This window comes from Lethenteron reissneri, chromosome 40 (assembly GCF_015708825.2).
Source record: "Lethenteron reissneri isolate LAM-NWPU_2019-01 chromosome 40, ASM1570882v1, whole genome shotgun sequence".
In the NCBI taxonomy this organism is placed as follows: domain Eukaryota; kingdom Metazoa; phylum Chordata; class Hyperoartia; order Petromyzontiformes; family Petromyzontidae; genus Lethenteron; species Lethenteron reissneri.
This window is the reverse complement of record NC_083818.1, coordinates 12,223,865-12,239,577: the sequence shown is the minus strand read 5'-3', so window position 1 is coordinate 12,239,577 and position 15,713 is coordinate 12,223,865. Positions and strand designations below refer to the sequence as shown.

The 15,713-nt window shown below is 49.7% G+C and overlaps 1 pseudogene; it reads left to right on the top strand.

The window, feature by feature from the left end:
- Window positions 1–790: 790 nt before the first annotated feature.
- LOC133352399 (DBH-like monooxygenase protein 1) lies at window positions 791–15,477 on the top strand (annotated as a pseudogene).
- Window positions 15,478–15,713: the final 236 nt, after the last annotated feature.

Below are 15,713 nucleotides of genomic sequence, written 5' to 3'. Positions count from 1 at the left end.
TGGCAAGGGTGCACAAAACTATTTTCCACCACACGGTCGTATGCCACCCACCATGCCAATGCACAGAGTTGCAGTGCCGGTTCCTTGCGGCTACCTCGCTCTGGAGATCTCAAGAGTTACCAGGGCAAGGCGCGGGCACAGCAGGCCCTGCATGTACGATGGCCGTTGCCCCCTCCAGCCACCTCACCACCCAAGTCGGCGAATTGCACGTCTCATTGCTCGCCGCGTGATCCGCCAACCCCCACCTCGCTCAGCCTGGTCGGCACAGCACCACGACCATGGGGGATGGACTGCTGTGCTGTCAGTAACTATAGCTAAGGTCAATTACAATGTGTCACTGGTAATTATAATCACAGGGTAAGTTCAGCTTTTAACCAGTCTTCGTCTTTCGTATAGCTGATGTAGATGCACAGCAACAGCTACAATTTCACATCCAGGTGGTCAAGCCAGACAGTCGCGTCAGGAGTAGCGGAGAGTATCGCTGTGATGTCTCCTCGTATTTGTGGATCAGGCTTTGCGTCGTTGCACGGTCTGCTCTGGATGACCACAGTCACACACTGGAGTTTTAAATTTTCCATTTGTAATAACCCAATAAACATTGCACGTTGAACCACCGTTAGTTAGTCCAACGGTTCCAATCACATGCAACGTTGGCTCAACATTGCTTGTTTACTGGGAATACTCCTCAAAGTCTTTATAATGCCACCTCGTTCTGGCTGGACCGAAGAGGGCCTCCTGCGAGTGTGTGTGGGAGGTACGTGCGTCAGTCGTGGGAGGTACGTTCGTTGTGTTTGTGTCTGGTTGCACAAAAAACGCAACTCTCGTCGTTGCAATAATCTCCACCACCCCTACGCATGCCGGCCACAGTTCCTCAACGCCCACGCCTCCGTGTCGGAACACCATCAAGCTAAGTGTAGATATAAAAACTAGCGCCTGTCCATTGCGCCAGCGTTTAACAGACGTGGAGCGTGGCAGTGTTAACGCGAGTGTGCTGTACTAGGAACGAATTGGCATGTTTTGTTTACGTGAAAAACCTTACTAATTGGCTGTCCGGTTGGTGGCGGGTTTAACGACACATTTATATTTATGCTGATCTTAACCCAATAAAACCTCTTATGTCTAGTAGATGACGACAATCCGTCGAGTCACAGTCAAGTCCTGCAGTCAGTGGACTTCGTAGAGTCATTCTCTTAGTCTCGTCGACCAAAGCGGTCGGTCGCTCGTCGCTATTAAATGTTGACGAGAGGGGGCACGCTCTTTGTTCCTCCCTAATGTTACCACGTCAGCCTAAAAATCACTGAACTCAGTCAATCATTTTATGTACCGTACTTATAAAGGGATTTACCATTTGCGGTCTTCTTCCTCTGCGCTCTCCCAGCGTTGCTAAGTTTGCTTGCTCGGCGTTTCCACTCAGACTCATCGTCAATCTCACCCCGTCACACAGCCGGCCGACTCACAGCCACAATCAGACTATAACAAGAAGAATAACATTAGTTTGGTCACTGAATAATTCGTTGGCAATCTTATCACTGGGAGCGAGAGAGGTAGCAGAGAGATGCCCTGGGGTGGAAGATCACAGTGCGACATGCCGGCCCTTTCTGCCCGGCTGTGTCTGGTGGTGGTGGTGGCCTTGGTGGTTGCCCTGACGGGTGGCCCAAGTGGGGCCACGCAGCTCTCGCTGGAGAAATTCCAGCACCGTACGAAGCTGCACGAGCGCTTCTTGCTGTCGTGGAACGTGCAACAGCTCCTACATCGTGTTCAAGATCGAAGTGCAGACCGCTGGCTACGTAGGGCTTTGGGGTGTCGAGGAAGGGCGGCATGAAGGACACGGACATGGTGGTGTGTGGGGCCGACCATGCCGGGGGCGACTACACCTGCACGGTAAGAGAGGGGAGTGCGGCGGGGGGGGGCAGCCTTGGATAGTTTGTGGTCAGCCCTGTAGCATAATTACTTAAATAATAACTTTATTTAAAGAATTATCTTCTGTTTAGTGTTTAACATTGCTGCTGTTAGAGGGTGTCTGCCTCTAACTGCCCAGTAGTATCCATCACGAGCCTCATTCACAGAGGACGATCTTGACATCGCTGGTACCAGTCATTGGGGAGTCCAATCAGCTTAATATCCTGTACCACAGGAGCCTATTTTCTCTCCAACTTGTGCCATGCCGTTTAGCCCCCTCTATCCAGCCAAAGAGAACCTGCTTGGGCATGCGGGCGAGAAGACCGAGCCAATGCAGCCTCGCCTGCTGGAAGAGCTCACTGATGGGACCGTGTCCAGAATGTTCAAGGGCCTGTGAATGTTTTAAACCAGTGCAGATGTTCCTGCATGTAGATAAAATCGAGATTCGTATGGAGTGACAGGTCAGGTAGCTTCCATACGGCGTTATGCAGCTCATGAAAAGATAATGCCGCTTGACCGATTTAGAGCGAGAACGCCGCTGCCAAACCGGAGCTGGCCATACACATACTGACCAGGTACGGAAACTTATCCATTCTCTCCATAACTGCCCCATCACCCGTGGGGAGTTGAGGATGTGGAGCATTTGATGACGTAAAATACCCAAGTAAGTGCTTTTTTGTGGGCTGATGATGAGGCCTCACTCACCATCACACACTCTCATCTGCCGTCACACACACATTGCCTCCTATTACACGCATCATTGTTTCCCTGTCATCCCCGTGGCGTCAGGACCGTTACTCAGCGAGTGAGACAACCCCCGTGAAGGACGACTCTCAGGATGTCCACATCTACAGCCTCAACCTCGTCAACCAGCGCCGCGTGGTCACGTTCGGACGAAAGCTCAAGACTGGAGACAAGCACGACGTGGACATCACGGTGAGTCTTCATCGATTCTGTTGCATCACACGCACCGCTTTTACTTTTTTATTAATGCTTTTCAACCAGGTTGAAAAGCATCAATGCATTCTATTGTGTAGGCTTTCCTGAGCAATATTATTCACTAGGTTGTTGGGGGGCGCCTGTGTCGCCCCCCAACAACCTAGTTTTCATCATAGAAAGATAAAGTTGTGCGCTTACCAACGTAATGGAACATCTGTCCCTGCGACTTGTTGATCGTGATAGCATATGCGGGGAGAATGGGAAATTGTCGTCATCGCAAAACAAATGGCAAAGTCGTGTCGGTGGGGGCCAAGTCGATTTTGAGAATCAACACCGAATCGCCTCGTTCTCTCTCTCTCGAGCGTTCATCATAGACAGACAGAGAAAGTTGTTTATATATAAATATCATTTTACATCTGGAAGACCTCATTGAAAACGACATTTCGTGTGAATTTTCTCTCGTCGTTAAGTAGATGTCCTTGCTGGGGGTTCGGTTCGATGCGGACTTTCACCTGGTTGGGATTGCGGGATCGAGATAAGGCGACATAGAAATGGTCGTGCGAGAAGACCGCCGTCTGCAGATCAATTCCAATGTGATCGAACGTCTGTCCCTGCGCCTCCGTCGTTCATGTAGGGGGCGCGTATGTTTGCAGCGCCCCCTACATGAAAACGACGGGAAGTGCAGCGTTCATCATATTCATCACCGATAAAGTTGGGCGTTTATCTTATTAATAAAGATTTTTGGGTCAGAGCACGTAAATATAAATGTGTCATTAATGATACACAATATGTGTCGGCACACACTACGTGTCGTTGACACATTTATATTTACGCGATCTAACCAGAAAACCTAAAAGTCAATGCATCGTGTCCGCGTACCATATGTCATGTCTGCCTCATCTGTGCGTCTACGCATTACAAATCTGCGCTTGTCATTTCTAGGCGCGTACCGTGTGTGTGTCTCTGCGCCTGGCGTGCAGCACGACACGATGCGAGCGGTGTTCGCGTTCGGGAGCGACGTGGTGATCGTTCACCATGGCGCCAACCGCGGCACCAAGTCGGTGCTGCTGTTGTCGTACTCTTTGGGACGCGATGAAGTCCTGGAGCCAAGCAAGACCGCCGACCTGCTCACCAGCAACGTGGCTCACCCACCGCAACGCGAGCACTCACCCACTATCGCAGGGAACACTCACTCACCTGCAAGAAGCACTCACTACTACAGGAAGCACTCACTACTGCAAGTTCTACTCACGAGAGACAGCACTCACTCCTACAGAGCATACTGAAGCACTGATTATTATTGGTTCGGTCATATGGCTGGACGGAAGGTGGCCGGCAGGGCTTGGTGATGTCATTGGCATCATCAGCCGTGTCACGCTGGATGGGGTTCCAAGGGTTTTTCCTGCCTACAGAATGTGGGGGTGGCCACCATTTTTAGAGGGCTCGAATAATCCACCACAAAAAATTAGTATTTGCAATTGTGAGTTGAGCAATCGACTTCATAAATGAGTCATCCCATCTCTAGACGAAGCACACACAAAGCAAGGACGGGGGAGGCTACAGGAAGCCTGCCCAGGCAGAGACAACACCGCAATTATGAAAGCAGCAGAAATTCAATCGCAGTTTGAAATCATTTCTGCTTTGTTGTCGTGATATATGAGAGGAAGTACCCATCGCTGAGTGACAGGCCCTCCCTAACCCCCAACAACATCCCCATCTCCCCACCTCCAGGTGCCCCCTCCCACCTTCCGCAGTCCCCCTGAGCGCGACCCCTCCCCTTCCCACCGAGCCCTCCAGACAACCGAGTGGATTCCTGGTCGGGACCTCGAATATACAGAACTCGGGTTACTTGTCCCCCAATTACCCCCGAGTTTGTATGCAGATATATTTTGTTACATAATAGTGATAATCCAACTACATTGATTATAACGTATACTTTTTTTTATTGCACACAATTTTAGTGTGAAAAGTGGCCTATTTGGGATTTGTGGAATTTCACGTTTACTATGACAACCACCGACACTAATGAGTAATTCATATGTTTCAATATCATGCCAGGGGACCCAGTAAACATGCCGTTGGCCCGACGTTTCATGTTAAGGACAGCACAGATAAAGAATGTTTGTATGTTGAATTTCTTTCGCACCGTATGTAGCCAATTGTGCTAATTGGAAGTGCGGGGGAAGGACAACTAAAAAAAGATACCATGTTTGTACTGCACTTCTATGCTCCCACGCCTATGCTGTCTTCATAAACACGCACTGAATTAGCGTGAAGTACGGTAAAATAACCCTCCCACGATCCGCGTGGCATTGGGGAGGCCCTCATCCAGCACATTACACCGTGGGTCTTCGCCGGCTGTGCTTTCTGTCGTTGCAGTTCAAGATCCCTTCGGACAAAAACACCTTCTACTTGTGCACGATGTTCAAGCTGCCCGTGCTGACAAAAAAACACCATCTCATTAAGGCAAGGGTCCAGCGGGGCCCAGTGGCCTGCACACTCTCACAATGTCTGATGAGGCCAACCGGTCACTGGGGCCTCGTGAGGGAGGGGGGGCAGGTACACGCCGGGAACCATGTCACGCGTTCTTGAGATGCTGGCGAGACGGGTTGTGAATGCGACGTCTGATTCTGGTTGCAATGTCTCGTATCGGTTCTGGGGGCTGTAATGCCTGTAAGCTCGTGCCTATTTCAGACCCAGCTGGCAGTGTCGATTTGTCTACCCTACCACATCTGTTCACCGTGACCCACCAACTCCCTCTTCCCCTTCCTCTCTCACCATCAATTGTCCCATCTTCCCCATCCACCTCCCAGATCCTTTTCCCACTCATTCACATTCATCAACCACCTCGACACGCTGCCACTGCTCCAAAATTGCTCCAACATCCCACCCCTCCAGTCACTCACCATGCTTTTTCCTTCCCCACCCCAGAATTTAATCTCCCATCTCCATCTTCCACTCGATCGCACACCTCCATCTCACACTCATCCACCCACCTGCATCTCCCAGTCCTCCAACTTCCCACCTCCATACCAGTCCCTCACCTTCATCTCTCGCCCACATCTCCCACTCTCGTACCTCATTCTCCCATTCTATTACCTTCATCCTCAATTTTCCCACCCGGATCTCTCACTTCCCTCTACTAATCCTCCACCCTCCCCACCTACACATCTCACTGGTACCCCCCTCCCCCCTTCTCTGGAGGGTAGGTGGAAGCAGTGGTGACGAATGGCAGCGAGCCGTACGTGCACCACATGATCCTCTACCGCTGTGCCACCAACATCAATGGCTCGGACAAGCAGCAGAACCAGTGCTACCATCCCAACATGCCCGAGCCATTCTGGAAGTGCCAGGGCATCACGGTGGCGTGGGCTATCGGTGGCGAGGTAACCGCCGCCGACCGCGCACCCGACGATCCAAAACCCATCCGTGACTCCGAATCGATGTGGAAAATACATTCTATTTACTGAGAGGGTTTCTGCCTCTGATATGCATTGCAACGAAACCAGGACATGTCAGCAGGTAAGGAAAATATCACGCTATGCGTGAATGCATTGTCCTGAGCTGTGTATTATTAGGGAACTTGATGCAAGGTGCCAGACATTTTTGTTTTACTTTTAATACTAAATGTAAAAACCGTGAATCTCAAGGGTAATCCGTGAGACTTGACATGTGTGGGGTAGTGGTGGGGGGTGTGGAAGGGCAGCGGGTGAAGTGTGACGAGTGTGCGACGATCGGTTAGATAGTGGCTGACGGGGAAGGTAGGAGTGGGGCAGCTTCATGAATACCACCATCCCTCTCAGAGCAACATCAAACAGTTTTCCTTTTAAGTCCACGGTGTTTTAGACGAACGTGTTGGGTTATTTTGTTGTTTGTTCTTGTGCACCACTACCAATGCATCAGCAGCGACGTCACCGGATGATTTGTTAAAAGCGCGGTCGTTGTTTCCTGGCGCCCAGGCGTTCGTGTACCCCAAAGACGTTGGCTACTCATTGGGCACGGATGGTGACCCCCAGTACGTCCTGCTCGAGATCCATTACGACAACCCCAACCTCGCCACCGGTGAGGTCAGGGCTCGGGCGCTGAGGACACGGGGTCAGAGGGCATGACATTCCGGGTGTGGGATCAGGGTGCGGGGTCAGGGCACAGCGCCCACATCTGGAGGTGACCAGGTGGATTAGGGCAGGGTCCTTCATGCAAGATTCTCTGGCAAGCCACACTGTAAAAAAACATGCGCTGGTGGGCCGCATGACATCACATAGTGAAGGAGTTATCACTGAAACACTCGCACTGCATTTATTACGGCAAGTCCTCGCTTAATGCATGCTGTTCACACTAGAATGCCTTTTCGCTATAACGCGGTTCCTCCCATTAGGCAACACCTTTCGCACAAGGCAGAAACCACAACGTTATGACGTGGAACGCGCCCCGTTATGATGCGGAACGCGCCCCGTTGTGACGCGGTTTCTGAGCGGTGGACGACAAACTACGTTCATGAGTTGCGTGGTTGAGCGGTACAGTGATACGAGGGCTTGTGTTGTAACCATAAAACACGACACTGCCTGTCGCCCCCCTTCAGGTGTCGTGGATAACTCCGGCTTCCGGCTCTTCTACACCAACAAACTCCGCAGGTACGACGCGGGGATCGTAGAAGTGGGGGTGGACCCGAGCCCCTACCACATCATCCCCCCACACGTCTCCGGCTTCGTTAGCCACGGCCTGTGCACCACGGAGCTCCTGCAGGATGTGAGTTCTCTTCGTTGGGACCCTTGTCTTTGGCCGAGGACCCAACAGCACTGTCGCATATCCCACGCTAAAACAAACGCACGCGTAGGCGCCCCTACGACGAGGAATGGTGGCCCATCTGCCCGTCTCGTTGCTGCATGCAGGGCCACGTGTCGCGTGTGTACGTGTTCGCCGCGCTGCTGCACGCGCATCTGGCCGGGAGAAAAATTCACGTGCGCCACTTCCGGTGAGTGTCACTTCCGGTGAGTGCGTGCAATGGTGCCTGTGCATTGGCACAGTTGGTGCATCTGGCAGTCACCTTGGCAAGTCAACCCATGGCCATGGCACCTGGGTCCACCTCATTACCTGTCAGCGAGTCTTGGACACTTCGTGTGGCCTCAAAAGTGCACCTAGACTGGCACAAGCGCCATGGTGACGCCATCGCCACTTAGTGACAAATGGCGGGTGTTGTTGCTGCACAAAATAAAAACAATCCCGAATGCATTATATAGCCGGACCGATATCAAACCATGGACCACACATACTGACACCGCAGACCATTCACCTGGATCAGAGTTTCAGATACTCACCAGGCCACTCCATGACTCCGTCCACTCACCGACCTCGACACGAACTTGTCGACGTTTGTAGCCGGTCCGCCCTATCCGCTCTCCTCCCGCCGTGAATCCTTACGAGGTCAACTAAATAGACAACAGCGACGATAAAAATAATAAAAGTTCGGAGACGATGAGTAGACTCTGCGTTGTTCTGTCCAACAGATGCAATGGCGATCAGAAACGCACCCCGGGTTACAACACTGCAGCTCAAATTCTCAGCTCGAAATCCGCCCAAATCTCAATTATGATAAAAGCTGCTGATATCGAACAACATTTAACATTGATATTATTTAACAAACATTTAACAAGACCCATTTTAACATCTTCCCAAAACATCTGTAGCACCTACTACAGCTCCTGATAACACTGCCTAAACGAGACAATACACAGTTATATTTTTTATATCAAATTATATTAACATGTAATTAGAGAAATCATATTTTACTGACAATAAACATAACATCATTCTGAAACCCAAATCGGGAACGTCACCTGTGCAAGTCACCCGTGGCCGCTCGCCCCACGAGCTCAATGTTACAATGAGCTCCACGGCAGCCATTTTGTGCCTTCCAAATGAACAGCGCAATACCAAATGTTATAAGCTATTACAAAAACTTCTACTTTCATCACCAAAACACCATGATCATCTTCAAACACCGTTATATTAATTGACTAGAGTTGGAGTGATCAAAATAAGCAAGTAATTAATGCTCGAAATAATAATTAAATAACCCGCTACGACGCGTGACGCCATCTTTATTTATTCGATTTCCCGCGCAAAATAGTCGAACAATATTTACGTGTAAAAAATGAGAATAGGTTTTACCCTCTCTGGAAAAAAAAAGGTGGTAAGATGTTTAAACACTAAATAGAAACCTTTTCCAAGGGATCATCTTATACAACTAAAAAAAAGTGAAAATCTTGTATCTGCAATTGTGACCACACACACCCACAACCACAACACCGCAGCAGAATTCATGTCAATAGGATTCAGCGTTAACATTGTAGACCCAATTACTGCGAGTATTTTATATATTGAAATCAACTTTATAATCAAAGTTTTAATTGTGCATATCTTCATTACCACCAGCAGCTCAATCAACAGTCAATTAACATTACCGAGTTCCTGTCAGCCAATTGACTGAAACAACACGACGATGATAATTGGTTTTTTACCCTTTTATCTGGCAACAAAACTGACACATTTTTTACGAGGAGTCATGTTTGCATAGACCACAATACCTGCAGTCATAACGAAAAAAAACTCTTGATAATGAATGCACTGTGCTTGAAGTTGATTGGTCCACACCCGAGACAGCTCGGGTGTGGACCAATCAACTTCAATGACAGTGCATTCATTATCAGAGTTATGTTTTTGTTTGCGTTATGACTGCAGGTATTGTGTTCTATGCAAACATGACTGCTCGTAAAAAAAGGTGTCAGTTTTGTTGCCAGATAAAATGTTAAAAAAACAATTATCATATTTTTTTACTGGAAAATGAGGTACCAATGATGTAAACACGCCGATGGTCGCACGGCTGTCACGTCGCGGCGTGGAGCGTGCCATGGGGACGCTGCCGAGCACATGGGCCGCGTTGCTGTGCTCATGAGGAGGCGGCCCGCGTGGTTTTCCAGGGCCGGGGAGGAGATTGGAAGTATCGGTGAAGACAACACCTACGACTTCAACTTTCAGGAGAGCAGATACTTCCCACAGCACATCGAAGTGTTCGCGGTGAGCGGTACAACTCCTCCTCTCTCTCAACATCTTCTTGCACTTCGTATTGAGCAAAATCTGCGTCATTTTCAGTTTGAATTGCATATTCTCTATTGTTTTTGAGGGGGGGGGGCAGTGAAGTGGGGCTCTTAACCTGGTAACCTGAGTTTGAATCCTGACCACGGCTAACAACCGTGGCGAGCGATAGCTGAGCCCATCATGCATGGTCCCACCACTTCACAAACCCGCGCTGATCGGTGCGGTGGAGTACGGGCAAGCGATCAGCGCAAGCCGCACGGCACGGGAAGGCATTCATCCAGCAGTGGATTTTGAACGCACTGAGTAAACGCCTCGGTTCGAGGTAACGAGCTGTCGGTCTGTGCAGAGGGAAGCCAGTGTCCAGCATCATGGGGTCTGTGTCACTGTGACACTGTGACGTGGTGTGTGTGACACTGACGTGATGTGTGTGACACTGTGACGTGTCATTGTGGCAGTGTGACGTGGTGTGTGTGACACTGTGACACTGTGACGTGGTGTGTGTGACACTGTGACGTGATGTGTGTGACACTGTGACGTGTCATTGTGGCAGTGTGACGTGATGTGTGTGACACTGTGACACTGTGACGTGGTGTGTGTGACACTGTGACGTGGTGTGTCACTGTGACACTGTGATGTGGTGTGTGTGATGTGCTGTGACAGTGTGACGTACTGTGACGTGGTGTGTGTTATTGTGACAGTGTGACGTGAAGTGTTACTTTGACTGTGTGACGTGGTGTGTATGTCACTTTGACAGTGCGACGTGGTGTGTGCGTCACTGTGACATTGTGACGTGCTGTGACACTGTGACGTGTGTGTGCCACGGTGACAGGGCGATGTGCTGGTGGTGGAATGCACCTATGACACGGAGGAGAGGAAGAACATCACCACCGTAAGTACCACGCAGCACGGCGTACCGATTGCGGTTCTAAAGTGCGCTCGCGGTTCGAGGTGGGTGGGGGGGGGCAAAGAATGCGGCATGGACACCGTGCGGGAGAAATTATAAACGTGCGCGGGGACCATCAGCGGACAAAACACTCCGATACGCAACGTGACAACACGAGCCTTGCTGACACAATAAAAATACACAATAAAAATACACAATATCCAACAAATGCCTTTCGCAAAACACACCGATACATCACAAAACAAATGCCCAAGGAACACAAAACACGCAACGACACCAGGAACCGCATGCCTTGCTAACAGACAACACACTGACACACAGCGTGAAACACAAATGCCATGCTAAAACCGCTTTGACTAGAGGCATGGACATGTGATCTCTCTGTTTATTGTGGCCCTCAAGTACCCTTAGTCAAGTTTGAGGCTGGCAGGGATCAGTGATCTTGATTAGAGGGCCGCCATACCTAACAAGTTGAGAACCACTGATCGATACCGTCGGGACCGAGTTCGCACATAGGCTTTCCCAACCGATCTAATGATCCATAACAGTTTTTTCATTGAGATGTGGAGATATGATGCCAATTAGAGCTAAAACCTGCTCACAACTGATGATGCTGGGTTGTAATCTCCAGCAAAACGAATGAAATTGTTAAATGTTGCTTGCTTTTGAACATAACCAGGTCTTGCTCAAAACAAACTCGACTGGCGCATTTTCTTGGGTGACAACTTGACTCGATTGTCTGTGTCTGGTGGTCGAGAGTGCACAGCCCGAGTTGACGGACCCGCACGACGACCCAAGTCCAAAAAACGAATAACGAATCAGTGGTGGACCGAGTGGAGTGAATTCGGATGACCTACAATTTGCTGGAAAGCTGACAAGTCTACACCAATGTAGTGAAATGGAATCCTTTAACTAGAAAAATCTGAAAACTAAAAATATTTAACTTTAGTTTTTGAAACTGGTCCTAATCATGTTTGTATTTGGGTGTTTTTAAAAGTGTTGAATCCATAATTGGCGTCATATTTTAAATAACTTCATTTGTACTATATTTTTACAACACTGAAAACAATCATAAATGGACAGAGTTCGCTGAATGAGTAAAACAGCAACTGAGTGAAAAAGTGAAATGCTCATGTTCTAGAAGGGCTAGGAAGTTGACATTTAGAACAGCCATATGGTCGATATTTAAAACTAGAAAAATAATTTTTGACTGCCTACATTGTAATCAGTCTTACTCACAGGGGCAGGATTGGCCAAAACTTCTCAAATTCTCAAAATCTTGCACCAAACACATACTAACATCGTTACCATCGTTAACACATTCATATTCTCCACAACGACACTCAATTATTATTTTGTGCTATGTATCATATAACTTTGCGTTGAATTCGGACCCATATCTTACAGAGAGGGTACTTGCCTTTAAACATCTGGCAGTCCAACAGCATTGGCTTAAGGCAAGCCTGACATTCAATGGTGAGACATTGAATGTCTAAATCGGTCAAGAGTTTTGTTTGGATTGAACCAAAGCTGCTGAAATTATGTACTCACAGAAGGCCGTGCGGCCAATGCGATGCATACAAAGTATTAGTTATATTTGTTAATGCGGAGACAAAACGATGGGAAGGAGGCGGTACTTATTTTGTTTGATAACATTCTCCGCGACAACGCACGGTGAATATTCTGCGTTCGGAACGTACGATGGCTCCTGTCGCCCCAGGGAGGCTTCGAGACGCTGCAAGAGATGTGCCTGGCGTACCTGCACTACTACCCGCGCGTCTCGCTCGCGCGCTGCCGCAGCATCCCCAACGTGCCGACGCTCGCTCGCAACCTCCTCGGCTGCGAAGTGACCAAGTGAGGCCATCTTCTTGGTTCTTTCGGTAAAGTTACATAGAAGGAAAGACAGCCCTGTTCTTCACCCGAGGACGGCTGCTTGCGTTGTGGCCGAAACGTCGTGATAATTGTATTTTATTATGTTTCATTTTTATTCTTTTATTATTTCCCTTCTACGTGACTTTACCGAAAGAACCAAGAAGATGAATCCCTGCAGTCACGAAAGCTTTAAATCGGAACCAAGTGAGGCCGCTCGCCCGGCACCAACTCGGCGGTTGAAATGGGTGGAAGCGCGCGCGCGTTTTAGTGGCCACGGTGAAACTCTGGCGAGGTGCCACCCTGGCAGTTCCGGGCAAGTGTGTGGCTGACCTCGAGGTGCAAAGGCCTCACGGTCAAAAATCAGCAAAAGTAGCATCAGCCACAGGATCACTCGAAGCTCCAAAGTTGTGAAATTTTCCAGGCCGGTCGTCTGGGTTCCCCTGGCAGCTCTGGGACTCCAAAGTTATTATTCGAGTCGCGTTGAGAGAAACACGTCCCAGCCCTGTTTAAAAAAAACCGTGCCTCCCTCTCGCCCATCCTGGCTCCTCTGTTTCCCCGTAGCCTCTTCCTCCACACCGGAGGCTTTAAATACTGGGGCCTTGGGTTCCAGCGACCGAGCAGGCAGACCGCTGCACACGAGATGTACTCACCACTGTGAGACTCATCACTGTGAAACTCACCACTGTGAGACTCCCCCCCCCGCCATGAGACCGACCACCACATGACACACTCACCACCACACACCACGCGCGCACACGCCGTGCGGAGACTCGCAAACACACGTCACGGTGCCGAGCCGGGCGCGACCCCCACGACCGCCGTGTGAGTTCGCAGGCAAAGCAACAAGTACACGGTGACGTCCCCCGAGAGGCACAAGGGGCGGCTTCTGGAGGCGGTGGTGGCCGAGTTCGCGTGGAGCACGGAGCGCGTGACGCAGTACGAGCGCCTCCTGCGGGACACGGACTACGACGTGAAGCTCTACCTCTCGGTGGGCCACCGCCACCGCCCCTCTTCCTGCTGCTGCTGCTGAGCCACACAATCCCGGCACTGCACCAGATAACATCTGAACACATTCACCGCATCCCCCCATCTCACCCTCGGTCTTCCTCGACACCTTCTGCCCTGCACATCGGCCAACCACTTCGAAACAGCCCACAAATGGAATGTGTCCATGACTGCCAGCATCTTGGCTGTACTAAATGAGTACTAGAGGGGGGGGCTGGTATTTTCTTCCTGGTGACAATGTCCTGTAAATTGATTGCGTTCAGATATACCCCTGTCATCATTGTAAGGGCCTCTGCGAGAGCCTTTTTGTCTGTGCTGGGTCTGAGTGCCTCGTACCGTAACAGAAGCAGACAACTGTCTCCCAAACACAGGGGGAGACGCTGCTGCTGCCACTCGCGTCGGCGGTTAACCACAAGAGGAGGTGGCTGTGAAAAGTCAATTATCACGGGGCTCGTATAGTCACGGTTGCGAACACGCAACTGAGCACTTTCGTGCATGACACAGGCCTAGGTATGAAATTCTCGACGATCCGAATGTTTGTTTTGGATTGATCCGAAAAAACACAAGTGATGTCGCCACGCTTAGTCTGCCAAAATCGGTCTCTGGTGGCATCAGGTAACATCAGGATTGTTAGCACGCAGACGCATCACATTACATAATTTAAAGACGACACTTTACATGAGTAGATCATGTAAATCATCTTAAAATCCTCTCCCACCCCACCCAAAAAAAAACTAACTTCTTTCCTTTTTTTGACTCGCGCGTTGCGTGCCGTGCGTTTAGAACCACACGTGGCTGTACGAGACGGCGAAGCTGCCCGGAGCGCGGAGCGCGGGGAGCCGGGGCGACGCGGGGCGCCCTCGCCCGTGGCGTCTCGGGTTTGAACTCCTCACGGTCGCCGTGGCCCTCCTCCTCCTGTGACCACCGCACCCCCTGGCCACCACCCTGCGCCTGCACCGCTGCAGCACTGTGCGGTGACCAACAGGCGCGCAGGGTCACTCAATTCACCCACGTGGTATCACTCCTCACATTCACTCCACGTAGAATCATACCACGTAGGGTCGCATAAATGTACGCACAGAAGCTCACATACGCCCCCCTCCTGCACACAAGGGATGTTTTAAACGTGTTCCGTGCCAGCACACACGTGACGTGGTCCGTCGGTAGCACCAGTCTTCTAAGATTCACTCCCCATAATCAATGTAAATGATAAGTGAATCATATATTCAGACTGAACATGGCGTGAATATAATGGCGCGGTCGCATTATTGCATGATTATTGACAAGTGTTTTCTAGCAAATTAACAAGAACATTTAAATGAGTGTAAATATATTTTTTACATGACGCCTTCTGTTTTGCAGGAATTATTTTACGTAATGCGCTAATTTCTACGCTACGCATTAATTTAAAAAAATGCTCCTCTTGCTATTCTGCGCAGCGTCCCGTACGCAACGCCACTCGCATCTCCACGCTTAACGAGTTGTACCGCGTAAATAGATGACACCGCCCTCTGTGAATTTCCCCTCCCTCGATGTCCACTGAAGTGTCAGCGGCTCAAGGATCTAACCGCATAAAATCGATTCCCATGCTGACAAAACCCGCATCGGTTTTTGTGTGTGTATGAATTATTTTGATCTGTATCTGCTGTAGTGGCAACGAGTGATACATGCATACATAGTAGACAACCTGTAGAAATACAAGGTGATATATAAACTAGGTAAAAACTCAACGCATTCTTCAATACTGTGGCCTTAAAAGAGAAAATAGAAAAATCGGCGACATCACAGGCCTTCGTGGCATGCAATAAAGCGAACTACACAAAAATTGGGCGTTGATGTGGCCCAGTGGCCGGTGTCGTCTTTTGTCAAAAGCTGACCGCCGTGTCTCCTAACGCGAAAGCGAGACAAGTGATGTGAAACGGAGTGGTCAGTGTTGATTTTTTGTAAATATTTGGTTGGAAACGTTTGGATCCTTCATCGGTTTTCCAAAATTTTCTCT